Genomic DNA, 17,919 nt, shown 5'->3' with positions numbered 1-17,919 from the left:
GGGTCCTTATCATTGGGAGTGCAGGTGCTGACAACCCCTTCTGCGTTAGGAGTGGATTCAGCTGACAAAGTCAAACACCAGACTGGCCCCTGCCCGCACCCATCCCATGAACCCACTGCTGCAGAGCAGGGCTGACTTCTCAAGAGCCCATGGGCAGAGGCCCTGCTCTTCATTGCACGCTCGGCCAGCACCAAGCAGGGCTCCAGCCACAGGCCTGAAGGAAGGTCTCCTAGAAAAGGAAAAGGGTCTGTGTGTGTAAGAATGGGAGCGTCTATGGGAAATGGCTTTGATATTGCTCAGAGAATAATGCCCTGACTCTTCCCTGTCTTTTTTCTACTTTGAAAGCACCCCATGCCCAGAGGAAGAAAATGTCCAACGGCAGCTCCATCGCTGAGTTCCTCCTCCTGGCGTTTGCAGACACGCGGGAGCTGCAGCTCTTGCACTTCTGGCTCTTCCTGGGCATCTACCTGGCTGCCCTCCTGGCCAACGGCCTCATCATCACCGCCGTAGCCTGTGACCACCGCCTCCACACCCCCATGTACTTCTTCCTCCTCAACCTCTCCCTCCTCGACCTGGGCTCCATCTCCACCACTGTCCCCAAAGCCATGGCCAACTCCCTCTGGGACACCAGGCCCATCTCCTACCCAGGATGTGCTGCCCAGGCATTTCTGTTTCTCTTTTTGATCTCAGCAGAGTATTTTCTTCTCACTGTCATGGCCTACGACCGCTACGTTGCCATCTGCAAACCCCTGCACTACGGGACCCTCCTGGGCAGCAGAGCTTGTGTCCACATGGCAGCAGCTGCCTGGGGCTGTGGGTTTCTCAATGCTGTGCTGCACACTGCCAGTACATTTTCAGTACCCCTCTGCCAAGGCAATGCTGTGGACCAGTTCTTCTGCGAAATCCCCCAGATCCTCAAGCTCTCCTGCTCAGATGCCTACCTCAGGGAAGTTGGGGTACTTGTAGTTGCTGTCTGTTTAGCTGTTGGGTGTTTTACTTTCATTGTGCTGTCCTATGGGCAGATCTTCAGGGCTGTGCTGAGGGTCCCCTCTGAGCAGGGACGGCACAAAGCCTTTTCCACCTGCCTCCCTCACCTGGCCTGTGGTCTCCTTGTTTGTAAGCACTGCCACGTTTGCCTACCTGAAGCCCCCCTCCATGTCCTCCCCATCCCTGGACCTGCTGGTGGCAGTTCTGTACTCGGTGGTGCCTCCAGCCGTGAACCCCCTCATCTACAGCATGAGAAACCATGAGATCAAGGATGCCCTGAGAAAACTAATCACTGGATGCTTTTTAGAAAGAAGCAGCTGTCTCTTGTCTTCTGCATAGTACTTATATCTCTTTGCAGACCAAACCTGTCTTTTGCTGGTCTTTTTATGGTGATTTTTGGGTGTGGTTTTTATTTCTTCTATTTCACTTTCTTTTACTTATCTGAAAGCTTTCCACAAAGAAATGTCTGTCTTCCTCTGGTTTCTAATTCACAGTCTATCCAGATTTTGTGTCCTGGAGGCTGTGCAAATGAGCTATGCCCTCTGTGTGTTTAAACAAAATAAAGGGCCCTGCAGTGACTTGTTCTTCTGAGATCCTTCCTCCAAGACCTTCTCTGCAGCTGCAGGGAGCAGTGCCTGTGTGCAGAGGGGAAGAAGAAAAGAGTCCAGGCACAGCAGCAGTGCCAGGGAGCACCAGCGCTTGGTCTTTCCCTGAGCTGCTCTCTTCCCACTTGCATGCTTTCCTTCTGAACCCTTTGGTTGGTGGAAGACCTGAGTGCTCCTCAAGCATGGTTACAGTCCTGCTGTGTGGCAGGCCTGTGGCCGCAGGCACTTGTGTGACAGAGCTGGCCTCCATTGCAGCATTTCCATCATACAAGGGGATCTCCCCATGCCTTGTGCCACAGATGCCCCCCACCCTGGGGCTCAGCCCCTCTCCGCCCCCGAGGAGCTGCTGTGCCCTTCAGAGGGTCTGGGGCTGTGGGGTGAGTGCCCAGAGCTCTGCCGCACCCTGTGGTGGGCACTGGTGTGGGGCCATGCCAGACTGGGCTGTGCTGGGGAGAGGGCAGGGGAAGGTGCAGAGAGGTTAAGGGGAAGTGGGAAGAGTTTAGGGGGAGCTGGTCTGGGCTGGAAAGCGCCCAGGAGAGAACAATATCAGTGTAGAGCTTGCAGTGTGTGACCATGCAGAGCAAGGGCTCACACCGGGGGTTTGTGGTGCAGAGGCAGGGCTTGTGGCAAGCATGGAAGACACGCAGGTGCAGAGCACAGAAGAGGCCGGTCGGTGCCCTTGCGGTGTGGTCAGACAGGGAAGGTGGCTCGGGGTCTTCATCACTCCCAACATCTCTTTTTGGCCATGTCCAGCACTTGCCAGTTATTCCAGGTTTACAGGTAAGTTTGGCTGTGAGGCCACCTCCACCTTCCTGCTGGGCCAAGGGCTGGTGTGGGGGAACGGACAGCCCTGCCCAGCCTCGCTCCTTCCCCAGACCCTGGCAGACCCTGGAGCAGAGCTGTCTGCAAAGCCCCACCTGGGACAAGGCTGGGGCAGGGCAGGGGTCAGGTGCTGGGGCAGCTGCAAGAGTAGGAGGGTCATGGAGGAACTGTGATCTGAAGGCCGCCACTGGGATCACAAATGGGGAGAACTTTCCCACCCCTGATGCTCCCCTCCCCCATGCTGTGCCTGCAGAGTGGGGCTGTAAGACCACCTATGGGAAGTGGGGCTGGGCCAGAACAGGGACAGAAGCAGCTGCCAGGAGCTTTCAGCAAGGACAGGTACAAAGCAGGAATTTCTATATATTGCCTTTGTTGTGGAGGTATGTGTGTAGGAAAAGAAAAGCTCACCTGGAGATGCTGGTTGCAAGGGAATTCAGAAGCAAACAGAAGAGCTTTGGTCACTTCTGAGAGACCAAGGCTGAACAAGGAAAATGCAGGGCTGCTGCTGACTGGGCAAGGTGATTTAATATCAGCAGACACAGCTGGGGCTGAAGGAATGAATGCCTGCTGTGCCTGAGTCTTTACTGAAATGGTCTCCAGGTCCTGTGCTCAGGGAAAGGCTTCAAGGAAGAGGAGAGCATGCACTGGCAGGAAAGTCAGGAATTCCCGCAAGGACTGATGCCAGTTTCTGTCCCTGCAGGGGACTAATCCTGGCAATGACACAGGCGGGGGGCTGCCTGGCTGGGAGGAGGCGTTTTGGAAAGGTCTTGGTGGAAAGCGAGATGGACAGGACGCAGCCGTGTGCCTGGAAGCAAGGGAGGACAGGAGCACCCTGGGCTATACTGACCAGGAGCACGGCCAGGTGATTGAGGGAAGAGATTATGCAGAACACTGTGTCCAGATTTCAGATCCCAATATAGGAAAGGTGTCGGCAAGCTGGAGCCAGTTTAGCAAAGGGCCCCCATAATGGTCCGAGGCAGGAACACTTTAGCCTGTGAGGAGAGGCTGAGGGAGCTGGGCTTGTCCAGCCTGGAGAAAGGAAGATCTTGGGCAAAACATGTAGCAGCATTGCAGTGTTCCCAGGAAGACTGAGTCAGGCTCGTGTCCATGGTACAAGACACAAGGACAAGAGGCAGTGGGCTGAAACAAGGGGGTTAGTGTACATATAGAGAAAAACGTTTCCAGCATGAGGATAGCCAAATGCTGGAAGCTGTTTCCCAGGGAGTTTGTGCAGGCTCTATCCCAGAAAGTGACCAAGGCAGTCTTTGGATAAAGCCCTGAGTAATCTGGTCTGGCCCTGCTTTGAGCAGCAGGTTTTTTCCAGAAACCTCCTGAGGTCCCTTCCAGCCTGAAAGATGCTGTCCTTCCTTCCCCTTCATGCTTTCAAATTAGGGAGAGCTCTGAGGGTCTCCCTGACCACAGAAAAAATTCACATCAGGTGCAGGGATGATTTATATGTGCCCCGATACATACAGCCCCGACCATATCAAGAATCCATCAATATGTGGTTTTGAGATTTCCCCAGGTGTATCAGTATCTATTAAAAAAAAAAAAAGCATTGACCTTCCCAAACATAAATATATGCAACACAGCAGTCCACATCTATGGTAGCAGACTTGAAGTAGTGGAAGGGGTAGCAGGGCATCCTGCTGAAGTGAAATAAATTAAATTTCGATTTTGAGGTGGCAGAAGGAGGACATGTATTTCAGGGCTGGCATACAGAGAGAAATAGAAGATTCAAGCAAGTGTGGGGCTGTAATAGCTTGGGTGCGAGAGGAGCATGATGAGGGTATTGGAAGAAGGCAGGCAGGTTGTGGGGCAACTCACAGGCCTTGACCAATCCTTGCTTAACCACAGCTCTGTGTTTGAAGCAACAGCCAGTAAGGACAGGAGGGCATCAGTATGGCTTGGCAGATCCCAGGGTCCGAGTGTGGTGGGGAAAAGGGGACGTAGCTAAAGTCTGCCGGGAAACCAGCACAGGCATAGGACAGTGTAGGACAGCCTGCAATGGGGATGACTGAGGGCATTGCAGCAGGTGAGACCACCACCAGCCAACACAACTGAGATCCTTATCCTCTCCACCCTGGCTGCTGTCTCTTCCACTGAGGCCCATGAGCAGACACCAGGTTCTTATAGTCCCAGGGCGTTGCTGCCTCCTCACCCACCCTCTGTCGATCCTGTCCTGCACTTGGCATTGCACACCCCCACATCCCACTGCTCCCCAGAAGAGTTGCGAGCATCCCGTGAGGTAACGGGTCTCCTCTCCCAGAGGATGGGGGTCAGGGCTTGGCTGTCCTGCTTGGTGAAACACATCAAGGGTTTTCACAACCACACTCTACATTTGATTTTCCACCTCTAAGCAGTGCCTCTGACTTTCCTGCTTCACCAGCCCCCAGGGACGGTCCCTTTTCTGGTCATTCCCTCCATGGCCTTTTCAGGGATGGCCCTCACTGGAGCCCACTAACACGCTCGGAAACTTGGAGGCTTGCTGCTGACTTTGAAGTCCTCTAGGGGCTTCTTCAATCTTTCAGGATCTGCAGTTCAGGAAGTCAGCACCAGAGGGCTCATTAACATGCAAAACACCCTAACAAGTCCAGTCGCTGTGCATCATTTTCCTTTAACTCTTCAATTCTGATGTGGTTAATTAGAGCAGTTTCAGGAGTGTAATCAACGTGAAGTGATATGAACACTAAACACCAAAAAGAAAGGGTTTATTTTTCTCAACGTTATTTTTCTGCTTATACCTGAATTGATATTATCAGTCTCTAATTGATATTGATCCTGTGCATCTCCTAATGCAGTCTAAATAGATATGAAAATCCAGAGCCTTCATGTTCCACAACCCTATGGTCAGTTTTCATCCCTACCCCCAACCTACCATGTCTCTCATCAGCCACCTGGGACTTGGAGCAGCCCTGTTCCAATCTGAGCTTTCACCACTGAAGGCTGTAGCTGCATGTTTCAGCCTGTTGGCACCAATTCCCAGCTGTTTTACTTGGAGACTGAGAGGCACACAGACACAGAAGGGTGCTTCTTAATTGCCAACAAGCAAAAACAAAGGCAGGCATAGTTCAGTAAAAAATAGAAGACATTCCTCAGCTAGGTATTAAGTCCACATTACATCCACTGAAACCTGCTTCCTACAGTGGATAACCTTAGGCCAAGAGAAAACACATTTTTGGTTTAGTCACAGATGCCAGGACCTCCCCAAAAGTTCCCTGTCCTTGACTTTGTTTGTTTGTCCATACTCGCTCTTTTGCAGACAGCGTGTCACACACTGAAGTCACGAGCTCCCTCCACTCACAGAGGGGAGCAAAGAGACAAAGGGAAGGAAATGCTCCCTTCTGAATAGCCAAATCTGCACTAACCACCCCAACATATCTGGGTTACAGGAACGTCTTCAAGCAGACGCTACATCATCTAGACACACTTGGTTTTCATTCGCTGCTTGGAAAATTACAGGTGACTCCCTTGTAGGTGAAGGCAGGGATGACAGCGATCACCTCTCACACTAGACACCTTGGGTGCAATTGCCCAGGCTTCCCTTGCTAGTCAAGGGAGAGAAATCACTTGTCTCAGCCAAGAGGCTTTGATGCACCCTGCCTGTCCACCAGCTCACGCTCCAGATATTCTGCCATCGGTCCTGCCTCGCGTTTCTCTGTTCCGCGTGAGGTCTTCAGCTACCTACAGGGTATCTTAGAGGCAGTGGCCACCCCCGTGTGGGCAACTGCATCAACCCGTGAGTGGAGATGATAGGTATATGTTGAAACATATGCAGAAAAGAGCTGAGGGTAATAATTGTGTAAGAAGTCTTCATTTTCAGAGTTTTGAGGGTTTTCTATGATTGTTTTCTCTATTGGCCATTGACATGGAACAGCAAGCTGCTTACCCTTTCTCTCCCTCTACGTAAATCTAGATTTATACAGTCATTTCTAAAATGCATTTCCTATGAACATGTTGAAAGGCGAAACTTTTCTCAGGACAAGTTTATATTAAAACATTTGACATCTGCATTTCATATCTAAACAGCTGAGAGCAATGGAGGTTGGATAGGTTGGATAGAGCCCACTATTATTTCTTTGCTATCAAGCAATGTCCAAACTTGGTAGCACTTCCCACCTATCATCCCTTTTTTGAGGTGGCCAAATCTTTATGGGCTATACAATGGCATAACATCGTGGCCCTCCAAGTGCCAGACCCCAAGCCGATACACCACAGAGGCCCAGAGCACAGCTCATGAAAGGAAATGCCATTCCTATCTGATAACGTGATAAACTTCTCCAATGAAATGGCTGCCTTGGTAGATGAGTAAGGCTTTTGACACTGTCTCCCATAAAATCCTCATAGAGAAGCTGCTGAAGCACAGGCTGGATGAGCAGACAGTGAGGTGGATTGAAAACTGGCTGAGTGGCCGGCCCACAGAATGGTGATCAGTGGCACGAGGTCTCCCTGGAGGCAGGTCACCAGTGGTGCACTGCAGGGGTCAATACTGGGTCCAGTCCTGTCCCTTCAAACCTCAACTCTACTGTAGTTTTGTGGTCCTGTGATACCCTTTCAGGAAAATCAGTGCTGCCGGGCACCTCTCTGAGGTGTCAGTGCCCGTGAATCAGCAGGCATTCTCCATCTCCTAGGCATGCACACAACATGGAAAAAAAAATCTCTTTCATCCCTGACTTGCAGAAGAGGGGTCTTGCTTCCTGACATCTTCCCAGGACACACCTCCTCCTCTTCCCCATCCACAGACATCCACTGCTTTCCTTTTCTGGCCTCAGAGAGGGTTTCAGGATTTGCTAAAGCCATCGGCCACCTCCTTGTTTCTCGCTGACATCCCTCGACCCTCTCTCTGAGCCCTACACACGGCCAATCAATGAGTGCTGCTCAGAGCTGCTCGCTCTTCAGAAGAGGCCTTGAGATTCCTGCATATTCCTGGTGCTTATTAACGATCTTCCTGACTCCCTCCAGAGCTCATGGCAAACATAGTTGTCTACAACAGGGCCTTTATGACCATCTTTTATGAAATCATTGTCTTTTTAAGATCTCTGCAGAAAGAGTAGCTACAGAAAAACACCTAATACAGAAAAACAGAGGCTGAATGAAGTGCCAGGAAGAACCAAGTGAGCAACACCCAAGGCTGCGGCTTCCTGGCAAGGAGTCTTTCCTGTTTGTCACCTTTTCTCGTGAAAGAAACAGGAAAACTGTCCATCCCATGGAGCTCTGCAGAAGGAAGTTGGAGCTGTACGTTGTGTGAGGGGATACAAGCAGGATCAGCAGGTAGAAAAGACTTTGGTAGGGAAGGCTTTACGAGGGAGCACCCTGACTTCACCCAGATAAAAAAGAGACCAGGCAGTGTGCTGACATGATGGTTAGAAGTGTTCCAGGATAAAAGAGTGTGGATGAGAGCAGGTGGGAGAGATTTGGTTTGCAGAGGTTTGAGGTAGCACTTTCCGTGTCTGAGCAGCCTGAGGTTTGGAGCCAGGGGAAAATACAGAAGCTCTCAAGGACCTTTTGGAATTAGTGGAACTATCACTACTAGCAGTAACAGGACAGCGCTGAAAGGGAACTCCTTAGTATTCTCGATGATGAACTAAAGCTTTTTAATTTTCTTGTTACTTGAGAAAATAGCTATGAGTTCTCAGTGATGAGCCTCTGGTATGCAATTCTGAGAACAAGTGTCCATGATGGCACCTCCTGGCAGCTGCTTCATGGCCCCTGTCAGCGCCCTGTCCCTGTGCTGGCCCAGCCCTACTGACCATACACGGTCCCACAGCCCCACTCTGCAGGCACAGCACGGGAAAGGGGAGAGTCGGGGTGGGGAAACTTCCCCCATTTGTGATTTATGACCCTCCTACTTTTGCAGCTGCCCCAGCACCCGACCCCTGCCCTGCCCCAGCCTTGTCCCATGTGGAGCTTTGCAGACAGCTCTGCGCCAGGGTCTGGGGAAGAAGCAAGGCTGGGCAGGGCTGTCCGTTCCCCCACACCAGCCCTTGGCCCAGCAGGAAGGTGGAGGTGGCCTCACAGCCAAACTTACCTGTAAACCTGGAATAACTGGCAAGTGCTGGACATGGCCAAAAAGAGATGTTGGGAGTGATGAAGACCCCGAGCCACCTTCCCTGTCTGACCACACCGCAAGGGCACCGACCGGCCTCTTCTGTGCTCTGCACCTGCGTGTCTTCCATGCTTGCCGCAAGCCCTGCCTCTGCACCACAAACCCCCGGTGTGAGTCCTTGCTCTGCATGGTCACACACTGCAAGCTACTACACTGATATTGTTCTCTCCTGGGCGCTTTCCAGCCCAGACCAGCTCCCCCTAAACTCTTCCCACTTCCCTTAACCTCTCTGCACCTCCCCTGCCCTCTCCCCAGCACAGCCCAGTCTGGCATGGCCCCACACCAGTGCCCACCACAGGGTGCGGCAGAGCTCTGGGCACTCACCCCACAGCCCCAGACCCTCTGAAGGGCACACCAGCTCCTCGGGGGCGGAGAGGGGTGAGCCCCAGGGCTGGGGGGCATCTGTGGCACAAGGCATGGGGAGATCCACTTGTCTGATGGAAATGGCTGCAATGGAGGCCAGCTCTGTCACACAAGTGCCCACTGCCCATCCTTGCCTGCGGCCACAGGCCTGCCACACAGCAGGACTGTGTTCCACCAACCAAAGGGTTCAGAAGGAAAGCATGCAAGTGGGAAGAGAGCAGCTGGGGAAAGACCAAGCGCTGGTGCTCCCTGGCACTGCTGCTGTGCCGGGACTCTTTTCTTCTTCCCCTCTGCACACAGGCACTGCTCCCTGCAGCTGCAGAGAAGGTCTTGGAGGAAGGATCTCAGAAGAACAAGTCACTGCAGGGCCCTTTATTTTGTTTAAACATCACAGAGGGCATAGCTCATTTGCACAGCCTCCAGGACACAAAATCTGGATCGACTGTGAATTAGAAACCAGAGGAAGACAGACATTTCTTTGTGGAAAGCTTTCAGATAAGTAAAAGAAAGTGACATAGAAGAAATAAAAACCACACCCAAAATTCACCATAAAAAGACCAGCAAAAGACAGGTTTGGTCTGCAAAGAGATATAAGTACTATGCAGAAGACAAGAGGCAGTTTATTCCTACTGAAAAGCATCCAGTGATTAGTTTTCTCAGGGCATCCTTGATCTCATGGTTTCTCATGCTGTAGATGAGGGGGTTCAAGGCTGGAGGCACCACTGAGTACAGAACTGCCACCAGCAGGTCCAGGGATGGGGAGGACATGGAGGGGGGCTTCAGGTAGGCAAACGTGGCAGTGCTTATAAACAAGGAGACCACGGCCAGGTGAGGGAGGCAGGTGGAAAAGGCTTTGTGCTGTCCCTGCTCAGAGGGGATCCTCAGCACAGCCCTGAAGATCTGCCCATAGGACAGCACAATGAAAACAAAACACCCAACAGCTAAACAGAAAGCAACTACAAGTACCCCAACTTCCCTGAGGTAGGCATCTGAGCAGGAGAGCTTGAGGATCTGGGGGATTTCGCAGAAGAACTGGTCCACAGCATTGCCTTGGCAGAGGGGTACTGAAAATGTATTGGCAGTGTGCAGCACAGCATCTGAGAAACCCACTGCCCCAGGCAGCTGCTGCCATGTGGACACAAGCTCTGCTGCCCAGGAGGGTCCCGTAGTGCAGGGGTTTGCAGATGGCAACGTAGCGGTCGTAGGCCATGACAGTGAGAAGAAAAGTACTCTGCTGAGATCAAAAAGAATAACAGAAAGACCTGGGCAGCACATCCTGGGTAGGATGATGGCCCTGGTGTCCCAGAGGGAGTTGGCCATGGCTTTGGGGACAGTGGTGGAGATGGAGCCCTAGGTCGAGGAAGGAGAGGTTGAGGAGGAAGAAGTACATGGGGGTGTGGAGGCGGTGGTCACAGGCTACGGCGGTGATGATGAGGCCGTTGGCCAGGAGGGCAGCCAGGTAGATGCCCAGGAAGAGCCAGAAGTGCAAGAGCTGCAGCTCCCGCGTGTCTGCAAACACCAGGAGGAGGAACTCAGCGATGGAGCTGCCGTTGGACATTTTCTTTCCTCTGGGCATGGGGTGCTTTCAAAGTAGAAAAAAGACAGGGAAGAGTCAGGGCATTATTCTCTGAGCAATATCAAAGCCATTTCCCATAGACCCTCCCACTCTCACACAGGCAGACCCTTTACTTTTCTTAGGAGACCTTCCTTCAGGCCTGTGGCTGGAGCCCTGCTTGGTGCTGGCCGAGCGTGCAATGAAGAGCAGGGCCTCTGCCCATGGGCTCTTGAGAAGTCAGCCCTGCTCTGCAGCAGTGGGTTCATGGGATGGGTGCAGGCAGGGGCCAGTCTGGTGTTTGACTTTGTCAGCTGAATCCACTCCTAACGCAGAAGGGGTTGTCAGCACCTGCACTCCCAGTGATAAGGACCCAGGAAGGTAAAAATAGTTTTAGAGTTCTAGGGTTTTTTACAGCTGCCTATATCGCCCCTGGGGAGTTTTCTTAGATCTCGGAAGCCTTCAGCATTTCTGCTGCAGTCTGGGAGAACAGCATGAGCCAGGCAAGTCAGGAGGATTGCCTGTGGCTTAGTGCAGAGAGAGGGGGAGCTGCTCTGTCCTTCTGTCTAGTTCCCACTTCACTGTGCTTGCACCTGTCTGAGGTGGAGGGTGATCACGCTCCCATATTTACCCTGAAAAGCCACCAGACACTGCTGAGAGCAGAGACATCCACTGCAGACCACCAAATGTCTCACCCTTTCTCAAAGTCACAGCACCCTGCTTCTAGGCAAGGACACACTGGGCTCATTTCACCAGCCCAAGAGCATTTCCTCAGTCATAGCATCTCTGTGCTTCTCCATGGGGCTTTCCGATAACAGAAAGCTGCTGTGAGACAGGTTTGCATCCTGCAGGGCAGCTCACAGCTTGAAGGACGCTCTGAGGTGACAGCCAAGTGACCTACTGTGCTGGCATCTCTGTAAGGGAGAATCAGCTCTTTCCCCAGCCCCACAGACAGCATTGAGCATAACCCCTCAGATGAGAGGAAAGCTGGGACACTTCTTCCCATGGACACAGCTGCATGGGAGGACCCACAAGACCAGTGTGTGACTCTGCAGCTGAAACTCCCATCCCCAGAGAGCCTGACAGCAGAAACAAGGTAACAGTAACACAGACAAGTGGAGAACCAAGGAAAAAAGCAGTGATGGTCTGTCTCAGAGAGGTAAAGAGAGAGGCAGCAGGGAAATCAGGAAAGAGTTACCCTTCCCCAGCTGTGCATGCCACCTCCCAGGCACCAGCACAGCCAGGCAGTTGTTCTCAGTCCCTGTGCTCTACTTCAGGAGGCTCCTGTCAGACTGACTGATCCTCAGAGTTACAGCTCCCGAGTCTCAGTGAGCTGTTCAAGCATGACAGCTCCTTTTCCATTTCTCCTGAAAATTCGCCAAGACTAGGAAAGAGAAAACCCAGGCTCTGGAAAGCTCCTTAACTTTATAGCAATCCCTGCTTTGAGCTTCCCCTTGAAAAGTGGCCTCAGAAATGCCCGGGGCTGATCTGGAGCTGTGAGCAGCCCTGATCCCACACAGCACCCTCTTGTCAGCAGAAGGACCCTGCCCTGCTGCAAGTTGCTTCTTCCACCCACAGCTTCTCCCCTCTCTGCTGTTGGAGCTCCCCAGGCAGGCTGAGTACTTACCCTGACCAGCGGCAGAGCCCCTGCCCCAGCACACAGCCCCCTGGGGTGCAGGGACCCTGCTCAGCAGGACAGCCCTGGGCACCCCTGGCTGCACACCCAGCTTCACACTCCGCAGCCATCCCCGGGTGAAGGCAGCTGACATGCCCTGTCCCTCTGAGGGTGCAGCAGGGAACCTCTGCTCCAAAGCGCGTCCTTTTTCTCTACACTGCACAAACTGTGAGAGTCCTCCTGACAGATCCCATAGGCTGTGGATGTGCCAGCTTTAGGAGGTCATTCCAGGAACTACAGCTGCATTGCCCTGCAGCCAGAGACTTACCCTGTGAAGGGCTGTGAAGATTTTTCTCCAAGTCAGCTCTTCTCTCTCTCCCACCCCAGACTGCCTTTAACCTCTCTCTCTGCCTCACTCCTCTCCCCTCGGTGCCTGCAGGCAGTGCCCTCAGCCCTGCTGCGCTTTGCAGAGGAGCTGCTCCTGGGCAGAGCTGTCTCTCTGAAATGCTGCCTGCTTGCCAGGAGCTCCCTCCAGCCCAGGAAGCCCAGCCCAGCTCAGCAGCAGAGGACCAGCCCAAGGCAGCACTTCTCTGCCCCCTCTGGGCTCCCTCCTGGTGTCCCTGGGGCTCCAGGGGAACCTGCTGGGAAACAGGCTGAAGCAATCACTGATGTTGCCTTCCCTCAGCTAGGGAGAGACACTTCTTTCCTGAAATAAAATTCTCCTCTCAGAGACAAAGTTACATCTACATGCCACATTTTTTGGTCATATTGTTAGACAGGATCCCCAGAGAGAGGCAGGCAGGGATCTCCTTTACCCCTGCTGAGGGAAGGGATCCATGGGATCAATGGAGGCAATCATCCTGCCTTTCTACTCATGGCATTGGAAGGAGGCTCAGCTCCCTCCCATGCACACCACAAGCCACAGGAGGTGGGATTCCTCTTGCCTCAGTTCAGGTGTGAGCAAAATAGACACCCTGCATGTGAGCTCCTTGTCTCAGCTCCCCATCTGAATTAAGGGAGAGCAAAGGCAGGAGTCAGGTGTTCAGATGCAAAATCCTGGTGACATTGACTTGCCAGAGGGTGGTCCAGGATACATGTAGGTAACAGCAACTGTAACGAAAGAGAAAGTTCATAGAGACAGGGCAACATCTTGGGATCATGTATGACCCTGGTGGGAAATTCCTTTGGCCAAGTGACATGCAAGCTTATTTGCCCAACTAAGGCCAAAAGAACCTTTTCCTACTCATTATCTTCATGGCACTTTACACAGTATCATATGAACGACTGCAAGTCATGTACCATAGCGAGAGCTGGGTCTCTCTCTTTTCCATCAGCTGAATTTACTATACCGCCACTGACTGTAATGGCATGTGTCCCAAGGTTCGTCCCCACACTGCCTAACTAGAATTCAGGGCAGGTGTTCTATTTAATGTTCCAATCCAGGCCCTAGAGAAATACATGAGAAGCCAAGGCTGGCATGGACCTCACAGGAGCTGCAGGAAAGCAATTCCCATTCAGGGTGGGTGAGTCACAGGTGCCCCAGATGGCATCACAGAGTGCATGATTTAGATCCTGTGTGCCTTTGAAAAGTATCTCAGATCTTCCCACTGGCTTCTCCTTCTTTGACAGTCCCACTGGCCCAGATGCATGAAATGTCCAACAGCAGCTCCATCACCCAGTTCATTCTCCTGACGTTTGCAGAAACATGGAAGCTGCAGGCTCTTGCACTTTCTGGCTCTTCCTGGGCATCTACTGGCTGCCACTGCTGGGAAAATGGCCTCATCATCATTGCCATAGCCTCTGAACCACCACCTCCACACAACCCATGTACTTCTTCCTCCTCAGCCTCTCCTTCCTCGACCTGGGGCTCCATCTCCACCACTGTCCCCAAAGCCATGGCCAACTCCATCTAGGGACACCAGCGCCATCTCCTACCAGGATGTGCTGCCCAGGCATTTCTGTTTCTCTTTTTGATCTCAGCAGAGTACTTTCTTCTCACTGTCATGGCCTATGACACGCTACGTTGTCATCTGCAAACCCCTGCACTACGGGACCCCTCCTGGGCAGCAGAGCTTGTGTCCACATTGGCAGCAGCTGCCTGGGGCTAGTCGGTTTCTCCAGTGCCTGTGCTACACACTGCCAGTACATTTTCAGTACCCCTCTGCCCAAGGCAATGCTGTGGACCAGTTCTTCTGTGAAATCCCCCAGATCCTCAAGCTTGTCCTGCTCAGATGCCTACCTCAGGGAAGTGGGGGGGTACTTGTGGTTAGTGCCTGTTTAGTCTTTGGTTGTTTGTTTCCATTGTTGCTGTCCTATGGGCAGATCTTCAGGGCTGTGCTGAGGGATCCCCTCTGAGCAGGGACGGCACAAAGCCTTTTCCACCTGCCTCCCTCACCTGGCTGTGGTCTCCTTGTTTGTAAGCACTGCCATGTTTGCCTACCTGAAGCTGCCCCTCCATGTCCTCCCCATCCCTGGACCTGCTGGTGGCATTGCTGTACTCGGTGGTGCCTCCAACCGTGAACCCCCTCATCTACAGCATAAGAAACCACTGAGATCAAGGATGCCTGAGAAAACTAATCACTGGATGCTTTTCAGAAGGAATAATTTGCCTCTGTCTTTTGCATAGGACTTATATCTTAGTATAGCTTGTCTTCTTATGTTTTTCCTAACGTGATTTTGGGTTTGAGTGTGTTTTTGTTTGGTTTGTCTTTGTTGCTTTGTTTTTTTGCTCATCTGAATGCTTTCCACAAAGAAATGTCTTTATTCTCTGGTTTCTAATTCACACTCTATCCAGCTTTTGTGTGCCCTGGATGCCGTGCAAATGAGGAGCCGTACCCTCTGTGTGTTTTAAACAAAATAAAGGGCCCTTGCACTGACTCGTTCTTCTGAGATCCTTCCTCCAAGACCTTCTCTGCAGCTGCAGGGAGCAGTGCCTGTGTGCAGAGGGGAAGAAGAAAAGAGTCCCGGCACAGCAGCACTGCCAGGGAGCACCAATGCTTGGTCTTTCCTGAGCTGCTCTCTTCCCACTTCCATGCTTTCCTTCTGAAACCTTTGGTTGATGTAAAGCCTGAGTGCTCTTCAAGCATGGTTAGAGTCCTGCTGTGTGGCACGCCTGTGAAAATGGGGAAATGGGGACATAACAAAATTCTGCAGGGAATCCAGCACAGGCATAGGACAGTGTAGGACAGACTGGAATGGGGATGATTGAGGGCATTGCAGCTGCTGGTACCACCGCCAGCCAACACAGTTGAGATGCTTATCTTCTCCACTCTGGCTGCTGTCTCTTCCACTGAGGCCCATGAGAAGACACCAGGTACAGCCCCAGGGCATTGTTGCCTCCTCACCCACCATCTGTCGAGCCTTTCCTGCACCCGGCATTGCACACCCCCACATCCCACTGCTCCTTGGAGGAGCCGCAAGCATGCTGTGAGGTAACGGGCCCCCTTTCCCAGAGGATGGGGGTCAGGGCTTGGCTGTCCTGCTTGGTGGGGTGAGTGCCCAGAGCTCTGCAGCACCGTGTAGTGGGCACTGCTGTGGGGCCATGCCAGACTGTGCTGCACTGGGGAGAGGGCAGGGGAAGTGGAGGGAGGTCAGGGGAGGTGGGAAGAGTTTAGGGGGAGCTGTACTGGGCTGGAAAGTGCCCAGGAGAGAAAAATATCAGTGTGTAGTTTGTAGTGTGTGACCATGCAGGGCAAAGACTCACACCAGGGGTTTGTGGTGCAGAGGCAGGGCTTGTGGAAAGCATGGAAGACATGCAGGTGCAGGAGAGAGGAGGCTGGTCTGTGCCCTTGGTGGTGTGGACAGACAGGGAACGTGGCTCAGGGTCTTTGTCCCTCCCAGTGTCTCTCATTGGCCATTTCTACCACTTGCTGGTCACCCCATTTAAGGGTGAGTTTGCTGTGAGGCCTTCTCCATCTTCCTGGTGGTCCAAGGGCTGGTGTGGGGGAACAGACAGCCCTGCCCAGCCTCTCTCCTTCAGCAGACCCTGGAGCAGAGCTATCTGCAAAGCCCCATGTGGGACAAGGCTGCAGCAGGCCAGGGGTCGGGACAGGTACAAAGCAGGAATTTCTGTTGCCTTTGTTGTGGAGGTATGTGCGTAGGAAAAGAAAAGCTCACCTGGAGATGCTGGTTGCAAGGGAATTCAGAAGCAAACAGAAGACCTTTGGTCACTTCTGAGAGACCAAGGCTGAACAAGGAAAATGCAGGGCTGCTGCTGAATGGGCAAGGTGATTTAATATCAGCAGACACAGCTGGGGCTGAAGGAATGAATGCCTGCTGTGCCTGAGTCTTTACTGAAATGGTCTCCAGGCCCTGTGCTCAGGGAAAGGCTTCAAGGAAGAGAGCATGCACTGGCAGGAAAGTCAGGAATTCCCGCAAGGACTGATGCCAGTTTCTGCCCCTGCAGGGGACTAATCGTGGCAATGGCACAGGCGGGGGGGCTGCCTGGCTGGAAGGAGGCGTTTTGGAAAGGTCTTGGTGGAAAGCGAGATGGACAGGACGCAGCCGTGTGCCTTGGAAGCAAGGGAGGACAGGAGCACCCTGGGCTATACGAACAGGAGCACGGCCAGGTGATTGAGGGAAGAGATTATGCAGAACACTGTGTCCAGATTTCAGATCCCAATATAGGAAAGGTGTCGGCAAGCTGGAGCCAGTTTAGCAAAGGCCCCCCATAATGGTCCGAGGCAGGAACACTTTACCTGTGAGGAGAGGCTGAGGGAGCTGGGCTTGTCCAGCCTGGAGAAAGGAAGATCTTGGGCAAAACACGTAGCAGCATTGCAGTGTTCCCAGGAAGACTGAGTCAGGCTCGTGTCCATGGTACAAGACACAAGCACAAGAGGCAATGGGCTGAAAAAAGGGGGTATATGTATATAGAGATATACATTTCCAACATGAGGATAGCCAGATGCTGGAAGCTGTTTCCCAGGGAGTATGTGCCAGCTCTATCCCAGAAAGTGACTAAGGCATGTTTGGATAAAGCCCTGAGTAATCTGGTCTGCTGCTTTGAGCAGCAGGTTTTCTTCGAAAAACCTCCTCCTGAGTCCCTTCCAGCCTGATGATGATGCTTTCCTTCCTCTCCCCTTCATGCTTTCAAATTAGGGAGAGCTCTGAGGGTCTCCCTGACCACAGAAATGATTCACAACAGGTGCAGGGATGATTTATATGTGCCCCCATATATACAGCCCTGACCATGTCAAGAATCCATCAATATGAGTTTTTGAGATTTCCCCAGGTGTATCAGTATCTATTAAAAGAAAAAAAAAAAAAAACACTGACATTCCGAAACATAAATATATGCAACACAGCAGTCCACATCTTTGGTAGCAGACTTGAAGTAGTGGCAGGGGTAGCAGGGCATCCTGATGAAGTGAAATAAATTAAATTTTGATTTTGAGGTGGCAGAAGGAGGACATGTATTTCAGGGCTGGCATACAGAGAGAAATAGAAGATTCAAGCAAGTGTGGGGCTGTAATAGCTTGGGTGCGAGAGGAGCATGATCAGGGTATTGGAAGAAGGCAGGCGGGTTGTGGGGAACTCACAGGCCTTGACCAATCCTCGCTTAACCACAGCTTTGTGTTTGAAGCAACAGCCAGTAAGGACAGAAGGGCATCATTATGGCTTGGCAGATCCCAGGGTCCAAGTGTGGTGGGGAAAAGGGGATGTAACTAAAGTCTGCTGGGAAACCAGCACAGGCATAGGACAGTGTAGGACAGCCTGCAATGGGGATGACTGAGAGCATTGCAGCAGCTGGGACCACCACCAGCCAACACAACTGAGATCCTTATCCTCTCCACCTTGGCTGCTGTCTCTTCCACTGAGGCCCATGAGCAGACACCAGGTTCTTATAGTCCCAGGGCATTGTTGCCTCCTC

At 52.4% G+C, this 17,919-nt stretch overlaps 3 pseudogenes; 2 read left to right on the top strand and 1 right to left on the bottom strand.

Annotated features, from left to right (window-relative positions):
- Window positions 1-353: 353 nt before the first annotated feature.
- Window positions 354-1,326, top strand: LOC115337748 (annotated as a pseudogene).
- An 8,154-nt stretch (window positions 1,327-9,480) lies between these two features.
- LOC115337747 lies at window positions 9,481-10,093 on the bottom strand (annotated as a pseudogene).
- A 4,013-nt stretch (window positions 10,094-14,106) lies between these two features.
- On the top strand, window positions 14,107-14,602 carry LOC115337746 (annotated as a pseudogene).
- Window positions 14,603-17,919: the final 3,317 nt, after the last annotated feature.

Source organism: Aquila chrysaetos, assembly GCF_900496995.4.
Source record: "Aquila chrysaetos chrysaetos chromosome W unlocalized genomic scaffold, bAquChr1.4 W_unloc_6, whole genome shotgun sequence".
Taxonomy (NCBI): Eukaryota; Metazoa; Chordata; class Aves; order Accipitriformes; family Accipitridae; genus Aquila; species Aquila chrysaetos.
Note: the sequence above shows the minus strand (reverse complement) of the source record. Positions and strands in the feature narration are given on the sequence as shown.